Here is a 12,537-nt window from a genome sequence, read left to right as displayed (position 1 = left end):
AAAGTAAAAATATTTTATTTCAGACTGTATAATTTGAAAATTTTATGTCGGAATCTGCTAATTAATTAACCTAATTTGTATTACAAAGAATGAACGGAAAAAAAACTTTTTTAAAGATTTGTTCTCATCTAATAGTTAAGATGTAATACTTTTACGAGCGTTAATTGCCAGAAAATCGATGAATATGAAAAATAACTGCCGAAGTACGATGTGATTAATATGTCACATGTTACTAAAGCGAAAGCAATATCGTGTTATGCCCTATTTGTGTTGTGCTTTAGCCTTAGCCACATATGACATTAACATATTGAGCGTGATATTATTAAACCAGACGTTGCTAAAATGGAGAATATACGCCGTCATTATGCCGCAAAACGCAGAACAACATAAGATGTATATAGATGTGTTTTTTTACCTCTATTTTAGCAACAGAATTTATTACCATAATGAATACAGCGTTATCGATTACTAAAGTGGAAATAAGTAGCATATAAAGAGAAAAAAAAACACCTGCGTTTAACAATATAAGCTTGTCACTTTTCCGAGAACAAAAAAAAATCTCGTAGATATTATCCAATATCACGTTTCAACGCAATTACTAATTTAGAGTTTTATATTTATTCGTCAGTTATAGCATATTTAAAAAAAAAATTGTGTCTACACGTTGTCAATTTATTATTTTTTAACGACAAATTCTTGAAAAGAAAAATATTATTTTAATCTCGGTTTACCCTCTCTCTCTCCTTCTTTTTTTTATTTTTTTTTTTTTTTTAACACATAAATTGTCATGAGTAAACTAGTTATGCAACACGCCACTCGTCAGCCTAAATTTAATTTAAACGAGTTGAGAAGCTACCGAAAAGTTGTTTTCGCGCGGAAGGTGTATTTATAACGATAAACTTGACTCCAAGTCAGCCATTAAATTTTTAAGCGATTTACTGTTTAAACACTTAAGCAGGTTGCTTTAGAATTTAAGATGACAAACGATTCACGTATGAATCGACAAACTTTTTAAGCCTTATTCAAGTTTTTTTCACATAAGTGCATCTGACTTTTTGTGATAAATTGTAATGCAATAAATACACGATATAACTGAATCGCACACTTGCATAAAATAAATATATAGTTCAACAAATGTATTTATTGTGCAATAATTATCGTATAATTATCAATAAAAACTGCCGTTACTTTTCATCGACAAATGAAAAAAGAATCGAGCCTGTTTCAGAAGAGCTCAATTATATTAGTAGGTAATCCAAATAAATGACAACATCAACTTGATCCGATTTAGTATGCAGCGATAAGAGAATGTTCATTCAGCAAATAAATAAATGACAGAGATATTTTTGCTATTTAATATTCTTATCTGTTTATAGTTGCTTTTGGAAAAGAACGATATACTGTTGTTTAGTTGTATAACTACATGGTTGGACTTTTAACGATAATATTACAGAAGTAATCGTTTTTTTTTTCACTTTAATCGCGGTAGATATTAATCATTCCCCTATGGACTTAAGATAACCCGTCGCTTATCGGAAATTATTTATCAGGAGATTGTTTATTAATTCCTTATTTACAATTTAAATGTATTTACCCTATTCGTTAAATGAGACTATATTGATTAGCCCAAGAAAATATTAACGTCGTTGTGTGCGGGTGTTATTTTTGGCAATATATTTAATTCGAACAGCCTCACAAGGTTTATTGCAATTTTTTAATAAATAATTTTTACGACAAAGAAATTTTTTTATTTGATTTTCTTTTTTTTTTTCTTTCTTCTTTTTTTCCGTTAAAGAAAATTTATAAAATGTGAAAACGGTTTGGACGTGAATCGAATGCTTGTATCGCGCAGGTATTACTCGTGTTTACGTTTCGTCGCGCAGCGTGTAGACTTGGTACTCGTCAAAATTTTACGTTAAGAGTCCGGCAGATAAAACGGGGTACGCTTATTCTCGCTCTTTCTGCAAGTACTGCATAAAACCGTGGCATCCAATCGTGAAATAGAAATTCATTCGCAATACCCACGCGGCTTACTTTAAATTCCTCAAGGCTCGAGCAGCCTTATCAGTTTGTCGACACCGTTTGCCAGTCGCGGTGGAAAGACATCTCAGAAGACTGCGAGAAGTTCAACGTTTGTGATACACGATCGAGTCGGTTTTGTTCCCACGTCAAGTCTTTCCTCGACGAATTAAATTACGTGCAAGGCAGCCCTCTCGAAAGTGCACCATATTTGCATCACGCGTTTGCCGCACCGAGCGTTTAGTGCTTATTTCACGTCTCGATACATTACCGTCGATGACATAATCGTCTGAGACGCGCGTCGACCGTAATAAAATACTCGCTGGAAAATACCATTTCGTGAATATAATACCGACGCGCGTGTAACTCTTAACTGACATTCGCGGATATTTATTTGGTAAAGTTTGCCAATACTTGTTACAATATGAATGCAAAAAGTTTGATTAAGTGTTGTGACTAAGAAGCGTGACGTTTCATGAGTCGTCAATCTGTATTTTTGTGTTTAAATTTGACTGATCAATCAAGACTCAAAATGTGTTTCTTCATCGGTTGGCGCGAGGGCGGCATAAAAATTCCTAATTTATGAAGTGGAAGGGCTATTACCTATTAAGGTTTGTTCAGCAAGCTTAAACTATCGGACAATTTTCATAAATGTATAACATTATTTCACGATAAGACAGAATTTAAAAAGTCTCCAAAAAAAAGAAGAAAAAAAAAAAAAAGATTTTATGTAGACTTGCAGAAAAAGAAATCGTCATTTGTGTATTATTCTCTTATCTGCGCTCATTATTGTTTGCACAATATTGTTTTTCGAGATAAGTATTCTTGTGTCTAATGTGTTGCCAAGGCGTACGTGTATTTACTCACTGTATTTCACTTTTATATGCTCCAAAAATTCATACTAAAATCATCACGAACTACAGCGATTTATTCAGGTTTAAAATATTCACATTTAACAAAAGAAGAAAAAAAATCCCGATTTTATTTTCTTTTATTTAATTATTACTTTTCAAGATATAAAGCGTAATCTTATCTGCAGCTCTTGAACATCTTAGTTTCCCGACAGGTATAGCGTTAAGGGAATTTCGTGAAGGTTAACGTACTGTTAGCGTCTTTGTGAAAAAGCGTGCAAGTGTACCCGGAAACGTCACTCCAGCCGCTCGTGAGGAAGGAGGGAAGAACGAGCGCGATCTGATCGCGCGCTCCACTCCGTGGAAACGAGGCGAGCGCATCGTGGAGGAGTGCACAGCGGTCACGGGGGAGCGAGCGGGGAGGGGAAAGATGACATAATCCCACTCTCGCAATTTGCGAAACAGATTTACGCGTGGGACGGGCCCGGCGCGGGCATTTATGATAATGTGTAGCGCGGTTTACTGGACTCGATGCTCTTCATGTGCGTACGAGTGCGTACAGCGTCGTTCAGAACCAGCCGCCGACGATCTCGCGCACCGTATCGACGCGAGATGCGATATAATTAACTCGATGTAAATCGCGCGGAACGCATTCACACCTGCTTCTACTTATAGAACGCGATTTCATTGATCTCTTTGCAAAAAGAAAAAAAAAAAGGAAATTTTACATATGTAAAAATTAATATGTAAAAATTAATATATAAAAATTAGATTAAAAAATTATCGAGATACAAATATCAAAGTATTTCGTGTTATTTGATTTTATTCAAAGTCTTGTCAAAAGTCATAATCAGGAGAATAGTAAAGAACCATATTAATCTTTGCCAAATGCTTAAAGCTGACAAAGAGAAAGACGACAGATTTTTAAATAAAAGTTCGTAAATTTTTTTACGTTCGACAGCGCTAATTGCATATTGTTGCTTAATTTCGACCCACCCGCGTGCATATTATATTACAGCGACAATCATTGCTCATCGATCAATAATGGGGAATCATAATCACGGTGCGATCACGACAGTCCATCGAATTAATCGAGCCATCTCCTCTGATCGCGTCTGATCTACCCGATTCCTGGACAATGCTATACAACACGTGCACAGACAAATCCGCGAATACACACGCGAGGGAACACACGTAAGCGTGCTGTAGTTGCTTCGTGGCGAATCCTACTTAACGCTGTCCCTGATGCCTGAGCTGACGCACATGTACGATGTATGTACGACACGCGGGGCAGGGGCACCGGGATAATCGCACAAGACGATTGGTAGCTTCCTGTCGGTCACGTGACCGGCCTGCATCGCGGAACGACGGCGAGCGCATGGGGCTGCGGAGGATGACATTCGTTGCACTCACCCGGTGTCATTAACTATGTCCGTGTGACATACAACGTATCAACGTATGCGGGCGCGTATTTACTAATTGCAACCTGACCGAGGAATTTATCGGAACCGTACAAGTCATTTTCCCGGTAATCGGCGGGATCCCCTTGCTAATTAACGAGACTCTTTGATCGATCATTTGACGCTGAAGCTGCTCGGCTTGACGGTATTGCAAAACCGATTTAAAAAGCAGGCTCAGCCAGCGCTCGAGAACGTACGCCGCCTACTCTCCTCGCAGACAAACCGCCGCGAGAATTTTTTCGGTAAACCCTGGTAGCTCGATCGGAAACACGTGTTAAACCCACGTCGTTCGGGCGAAATGTTTCTCGCGGTCCCCCTTCAAATTTCGAGTTAAAGCGAAATACAGACAGAGAAACACTGCTGTAACTAGGTGAGCATGCACTCGGCACGTAAGAGCACTCTTTTCTCTTTCTTCTCTTTTATGACCTATCTCTCATTACACACATGCATTCTTCGCTTGATAATTTCAAGTATAATAAAGTTTATCATTAAAAAAAAATTATTTTTATCAAATTTAAAAAAAGGTCCTATTTGTATTATCACGTCGAGATTCTTCGCCATCTTCGCGATGCTAACTCTTTTTTTTTTTTTTTTTTTTTTTTTTACTTTTAATCAATTTAATTATATTTTTATCGCGATACATATATTTCTTACGCCCAAGGGATATTTCTAAATTCAAATCTTATCGTCACGCTCTGATCCACTACAGATAATATCTGACAATTTATCTACAATTGTATAACAGACATAATTTGCGTCGAAAAAAACAATCCGTCGTTGACAAATTGATCGCGTGAGGTCTTGCAAAATGCTAATAAAGTATGCCTGTATAAAAAAAAAATATCTCTAAAAATTGCAGTTTGAATGAAATCATGTTGGCAAGAAGTTAATCACGTTGACATTGACTTCAAGCCCAGTCACAAGCTCTCTTTCTATCCTAATCGTGATTATTGCAAAGTAAAATTAACCAACGTAAAAAGAAAAAAAATTCTCTCCGTTGACGTAAACAGCGAGGAAGCTGCGACAGTGTCGAGGCCGTTTCTTTCGTTTCGCGTTTCTTCTGCACGATCGTTTTCGCGAGTCGCGGAGCTCATTCGCGCGGTTACGCTACCTTCCGGTGGAAAAAACGGAGATTAGCCGCGCGACGACGTTGCCTCGCAATATCGTACCATCTATTTTGTAATAGAAACAACGGAAGAGCCTAATTCTGCGAGACTGCCTCGCTCTCGTCCTCACTATTAGACGTGCAGATATATATATAATATAATATTATATATATATACGTGTACAATATACATATAATGTCATTCCTCTCTACCTATACTTGCTTAACTCAGCTACCCATCTACCTAATTATACCGAGTGGTCCACTAGAAGCGATAAGCGATTTACATACCGAACGGCGCGATGGATTTACCGCTCAGCTTTACACGACATCGATATACTCGAATCCCGGCCGCGCCGAGTTCGGGCCGGGCTGAATCGCGCCCGTCCGCTTTGCTCCATTTTGCTCCTATTTCAGGAAGTCGGAGGAACGTCTCGCAAATAGTGAGCATTGCCGCGTTTTCTCTTCCTCTCGCTCGCGCTCCTTGTTCCACGTGTCGCATTCACCGGGAACAGTTGCTCTTTGCACTCCGCGCGGAACGCGAGCGGAGCGAAAGCGGTACTGTCGCCGTGCCACGCTTCGTCCCCGCGCTTTCGTTGCCTTTTTCGATTTTTCGACAGCCTCGTCTTGCCACGTCTAGATTAATTCAGAGCGATCGAAATGTCTTAAGAGCGGAACGGATCGTTTCACGAGGATCGAGACTACCGCGAGGCGCATTGATTCCGCTTCTATCAACTTCGCGTCTTTTGATAATCTTTAACGAGCATATTGAATATTCCCAGTTTTGCAACACAGTAATAAAACACGTATTTTAATTTTTATTTAAATAAAGTAAAACTTTCATATGCAACTATTAAGTTTACGAAACGTAAATTTAGCCATAAACATTTCCACACAGTCCTGTATATTATATTATTTTTATAATAATTTATTACTGTTACCTTTGCCAAGAACATTATCATTGAGCAAACTGCCTGCGAGATGCTGACATGTTTATTATTGTATTTACTTGACTGATAATATTTCTGATATTATTTAGAGATGCAAAATATGTAACGAACATTATGTAACTTGCAAAGAGGTAATCTGTGACGATTATTCGCAAACGTAAATCTTAATGTGCCGCATGTAGCACTTAATAATCGATAACTAAATCATTCGCTCGAGAAGATAGGCACGAAACGTGCCAACGACGAGACAGATTTACCACACGCTCCATTCTTAGCATTAGCGTATTTTACGTCGTTTTAACATCACGGTAGCTTCCGTATGAATATATCAAAAATTGATACGCAATGCTTTCTTATCGAAATAATTTATATACACGCTACATAATTTAAATTAATTATTCTCCCTGATTATTTTTTACGTGCGCGTGGAAACCAAAGTCAGAATGTAAATTTTTTTTTCTTTTTTATAAAGTACATATAGTAATTAGTAGGAATAAAAAGCCGTGCTTTAACTCGTAAGTTAAATTATACCTGATAACTTTGCAATGAATATTGGCCTCGACATTAATTAATGCTCTTTACTCTATTACTAGATGAACAAGATTTATTTTACATTACCGTAGAAAGTTAATAATGTAAAGAAGCAATGTAAATAGCTCTCGATATAATTTGTAGCCTTTCATCGGGCACAACTCAATTTGATTCGAATCTGATTACGGGCGCGAAATATATCGAGCAGAGCAATGACAACAGGAGTCTATTTTCAACGGCACTTATTCTTAGAATGGCGTAAATTTAATTGCGACAGGCGTAGCGACGCACCGCGACAAGCATGTATCGTGCTTAAAATATGACTTGGAGATGTAGTGAAACGTTGATTATTTAATTAAACTAATTATTATTCCGGCAAAAAAGTGTCTGCTGATTTTGATCTGATGGTTTTATTAAAAGTAACGACGTTAAAGATAATTGTTTATCACATTGCCATCGTGTTAAATTCATTTAATTACGGTTCGTCGCATTATAGCGCATGTAATTGTAACGAGCACGTATTATTTAATACAAACACGAAAATTTGCGTAAATGGATAAAAAAAAAGAAAAAAAAAGTGGATTCTTCACGTTTGCGGAAACAGAAATTTTTATCACTTCTTCGCATAGGTTTGTCTTTCTCCCAGAAAATAGTAGACTTGCCCGGAGTTAATATTTTTAAAGGAATAATGAATTCGGACTGCCAGGGTCGCACGTTCTGGCTCTAAATCTTTTTCGTAAATAGATTATGGCGTGAGATAATGAAAAATTTGCCAGGGCGCAAGCTATCGCACCCTTCTCTTCTTTCTTTTATCACTACCATATTTGAAGCTTGTTTATAATTCGTCCAATGGTTAAAAATATAATCCGTCACGTTGTGTTAAAATTATGTCTTTTTTGTTTTCCATTAATGTGCGTTAAATATAATTTTGTTAATATACGCAAAGGCTAAGTCCCACGTAAGCGACTGGCAACGCCTGAAGAAGAAAAAAAAAAAAAAAAAAAAAAAAAACGCTTTTTCCGTTTATAAAGGATTGCGCAATCAACATTTAGCAACAGTATTATCGGCGAGAGGTATATGCATTGAGATAAGATAATTTATACGCCGCGTATCACGTGGCTAGAATAATCGCAGACTTGTCTGCTATCTGGAAACTGGCAAGAAAATTGAAATATGAATCATCGAATACACAACGCGTGCTCCAAATACCGCATTTCTGTCTCACAGCGATAGATGCACATATATTATTTTATGTGTCACACTTTTTAACGTCGCGGTTTAATTTCTACAAGATTTTTGTACGTACGTCAATAATCATAATTTTTTCATCTTTAAGACTTTTCTAATTTAAATAAAAAACTACGAGACGATCGTTCGAATCGGATATAAACCAACAAGATAATCATATTTGAAACATGTCTAGTCACTCGTGAGAAAAAAAATTAACTATCTTTAAAAGCCGACGGATGAGATCCGGAAATTCGTTTTTATCTACGTTCAGTCGCATCGCGATGGCTAATTTATATTGGGATTTTTTTTTCCACGGCGGCCGCGATTACCGCGATCGCGCCGTGAACGGCACGTTAAACGCAGCGCGATAACTACGAGAGGCAGCCGGCGCGGTGGCTGGCTCATTCCCGTTGATAAATTCGCGTTTGCATATGTCTGAATGCACCATTGATGAGAGGTAGAAGTGGTCAACGTCGGCCAAGAACCTGGTCCTACCTCGAACAGCACGTGCGCGCGCGCTGACATTAGTATTAATAGTTATGAATCTAGAATAGAACGCACCGGGTAATGCGTTATGCAGATATGCGAGGTGAATTCGTGCGCGTTTCACAGCTGAGCGATATGAATGCAAACGCGCGGAATGTTGTAGAATCGAAGGAGCATCGACAGTCTTTCCCGATCGATCGAATGGCGTGCCCGGCGTGGCTCGCACGTCGAAAGGAATTACGACGCGCCGCGCTGATAAACCCGATGAAAAAGAGCTTCCCGGAAAATCGCGCGTCCCAAAGTTTCTACGCAACCCGCTGAGAATGCCATTAGGGTTAACGATCTCGGCGTGTCGGCGCGAACAGTACGAGACGGAGCGTGTGAAAGCGCAAAACAGAGAGACGCGATAACGACCGAACAAATTCGCGCGAGCGAACATTTTTCGCCTTCGCGACCAGATAAATGCTTCTTACTGTGCGGATAATCGACCTTTTCAGACGGCCGTGGGATTAACAATCATTTCCATACACTGCATGCTACTTTCTTTATTGTCGTAATAGATCTTTGTCTTTGTTGATTGAGGAGCGAATACGTCAAACGATAAAAATGCTAAAAAATCAATTTTTTAAATTTATTTTTTGATAGATAAGATTTTTTTACGATACGTAAGAATGTTTTTAACGAATAATATCAATGACATGTTATGGGGAAAAAAAGAAAACTGCTATTTTATAAATTAGATGGTTCTTCATCGTTTGTCATATTCAGTCTTTAGTTTATTTCAACTCTGTGGTTTTGATATGATAGAAAGACGATAATTTTTATATTTTAATTGTGGTTATTAATTGATAGAAATATTTGTATCTTTAAAGATAATGGCAAATACTATTTATGTGTACGAAAATATAAGCGAGGCAGATGTCTTTCAACGCAAGAAGTGTTAACTCTTTCGAGTAATCTATGTAAGATATGCTTAATTTTGTTAGTGTCAGATAAATTTTAATTTTGGGCCTTACATCTATTAACGAGAATTTACGTGCGGTTAATTTTAAGTATGATCTATGATACGAGTTGTATAAATTATGAGAACTAACCTACTTAGGAATAAATTGGTAAATTCCTTACGAATTAATTATGTGCAATCTTTATATAGTACCTAAAGAATTTTGTTCCTTCTTTTAGAGTAATCGGAATTCGGTTTAAAATATAACGAGTTCTTCAGTTGATTATTCGAAGCTGATTGCGCTCATCTTTTGGTATCAGGTGTTCTGTCTGTCTTTAGACATATTTATAGCCTTCTCAGAACGTGTGCTTGCGAAATACAAGACATTAAATAAGCTTCTTCCTCCAACTACTTAAAGTCATTTTTAGTTTTCAAAACTTTGTTTTTTTTTTTATTTTATTTTCCTACGTTAACTGTAAGTTAAAATCAAAGTAAAATTATTTTAAAGTGATTTTAATATATTACCGTCATGATACGTTTTGAAATCTACTGTTTACAAAGTATATTAATGCGCGAATACACAGCGGCGACGTACCGTCGTTAGCTTTGTTGCCCACCCTTGACGACGCATCGTTATGTGAAAGTAATAATAAAAAAAAAAAAAAAAAAAACGCCAGTATAATAACAGGTAGGATTTTTGTACAGGATCGGTGAACCGCGAACATATAAAGTGGTGTCGCGAGATGGAGTTGAATGTATATATGCATCGGGTGGGTGATCGAAAGACGACCGATTGTAATTATTTTTCCCCGATTATCTTGTGATTGAGCCGCGCATGAATCAGCGTCGAGTGTCGTCCCCTCATCGGTTCGGTTTCGCGTGAAGCAACGAGACAAAGCCGAGCCTTATCGGACCGCATTAAAACAAGAGATCATTTGGCGTACGCATGAGTTCGTTTTTGGATTTGCAATAGAAAGCTATCGAACGAGTGGAAATTTTTTCTTTTTTTTTTTTTTTTCAGAAATTGTTGTGATAATTATAACGTATAGAAACTAATATTTATAGAAAAAAAAAAATGTAGCTTTAAAATTAATTTTAAATTTTGTAATTTTTAAATTCACATTTCTAAGAAAATATAAATGGTATTTTATCATCAGCGCGATAAATACGAATGCACCACTCCCACATAGTTTCACATAATTTTATATTACGCATAATTATGAAATATTTTCACCGACTCTCCTTATTTTGATAATTCGATTATCAATTATTTTCCGATGCGATAGGAAGCATTTCGCTCTCGAAATTGCTGTGAATTCCGCACGGTGTTAATTGTTTTCGCGATTGCCGTGTTTTCTCATAAAATGGCATGAAAGAATGCGTTATGCAAATGATTGAAAACGCGAAACGTGTACGATGAAATTGAACAAACGTTCGACGATTTTTGCCGCATAACAAAGCGGCGTAAAAAAACAACGTATAAGCATTATACTTTATAGTGCACTTAAAAAACTTGATGCGCGCCGTAAATGTTAGAGATATTTGACAGCGTTCATATATCACTCAACTAAACAGGAAAATGAGATACTTCAAAAGCGTGGCTTGTTGCTCGGTTATTCACGTATCATATTATGCACGACACATCGCATCGTCTCAGGATTTGCAGAACTCGTTTATCCCATCTCGTTCGCTTATCTCGACATAATTATATACGGAATAATTAAAACGGCGGGCATTGGCGATACAGAGGTTCTCCGCGTAAACTTTATCGCTGATTCAATGAGTTATTAAGATCGGTGCAAGCGGGACGCAGCAATTTATATTCGTGGCGCATTATGTCCGATAACATCATTGTTTCACGGCGGCGGGCATTGTACACAATCGCGGCAAGCATTGCGCGTTTCATTGCTGGTTGGACCGAGTGAGGCGCGATAACGCCGGCAACAGGGTGTCAGGTATCGCAAGGAGCTGTCTAATTCGAGTTTATCACCGGTTGCTTCGTTGCTCATCGAATTATCTCACGACAAGGTGTAAACCTGCGAGAAATCGATCGGGCGAAATTATCGGGCGCCCGTGCGCGGGACAGAGGAAAACAACGGGGTATATTGGACTACCGCAATATGCGGAGGGAAAGCGTTCGAAATTATTCCTGAGCTTCCTTACTTGCTAGCCTATTCGAACGAGTCGAGAAAGGCGAGTCGGCAGGCGCCACGAACAGGCAAACAGATATAGTAAAGAGTTCCTCGACCCTACAGTTCGATCTTCAAAGTTTTCCTTCCTGCTTTCATATATATAGAGTTTAGGAAATTCCATTATTATTTGAGAGAAAGTGAATGTTACCTATGTAGTACAAGAATATGGAAGAGTTCAGTGTATACATATGACCCTGTTTTTTTTATTTTTGGAATAACAAACCCACCCTAAGTCTAATAATTAAGCAGAAACGCTAGGTCGTCGAAAGCAAATCATTTTTCATGCTCGCGTGTAAGAAATACTACAAAATAATATGAAATTGCGCTTTCTAAAAAGAAATTGATTGTCTTTTTTGTCTTACTAAAAAATATGTAATTATTAAATTGGGACTTGTCCAAATGACGCGATTACTTTGGAAGGACATTACTATATAATCACCGCCGACTGTGATTGTCTACGAGTATGCGAACCACTGACTACCGCGACTAACCGTCACAGGTGTTAAATATTAAACTCAGTCACCGGGGGGTAGACGCGCTTTAGAAATCTCGCCAGACATTGTCGCGCTCTCATTTGGGATATGATATTTAACGAAGCTGTGTCAGAATATGCGACGGCGTGTTACGGAAATATTACATGTAATATTTGATCGCTCATTACTGTCTCTGCGAATCAGGTATTTTTATTACTCGCGATAATCTGATATGGTTTGATGCTTCCGGACGTGAAATATTGAGAGGCTACATTGCATTCTCATCGGCTGCAAGAG

At 37.8% G+C, this 12,537-nt stretch overlaps 2 protein-coding genes across 9 annotated transcripts in view; one reads left to right on the top strand and one right to left on the bottom strand.

Annotated features, from left to right (window-relative positions):
* Foxp (forkhead box P) overlaps positions 1-12,537 on the top strand; it is a 244,442-nt gene that overhangs the window by 10,136 nt on the left and 221,769 nt on the right. Inside the window, exon 1 of one of the 5 annotated variants that reach the window (XM_070667139.1) lies at positions 2,144-2,630. The exons of the other annotated variants lie outside the window; for them this stretch is intronic. The gene's annotated coding sequence lies outside the window, so the exon portion shown is untranslated. Of the gene's footprint in view, positions 1-2,143; positions 2,631-12,537 lie in introns of those variants that run through there. 5 annotated transcript variants of the gene reach the window in all.
* Ripk5 (receptor interacting protein kinase 5) overlaps positions 1-12,537 on the bottom strand; it is a 78,413-nt gene that overhangs the window by 63,184 nt on the left and 2,692 nt on the right. The window lies entirely within an intron of this gene.

This window comes from Cardiocondyla obscurior, linkage group LG15 (genome assembly GCF_019399895.1).
Source record: "Cardiocondyla obscurior isolate alpha-2009 linkage group LG15, Cobs3.1, whole genome shotgun sequence".
NCBI lineage: Eukaryota > Metazoa > Arthropoda > Insecta > Hymenoptera > Formicidae > Cardiocondyla > Cardiocondyla obscurior.
This window is presented reverse-complemented; position numbering and strand designations above follow the sequence as displayed.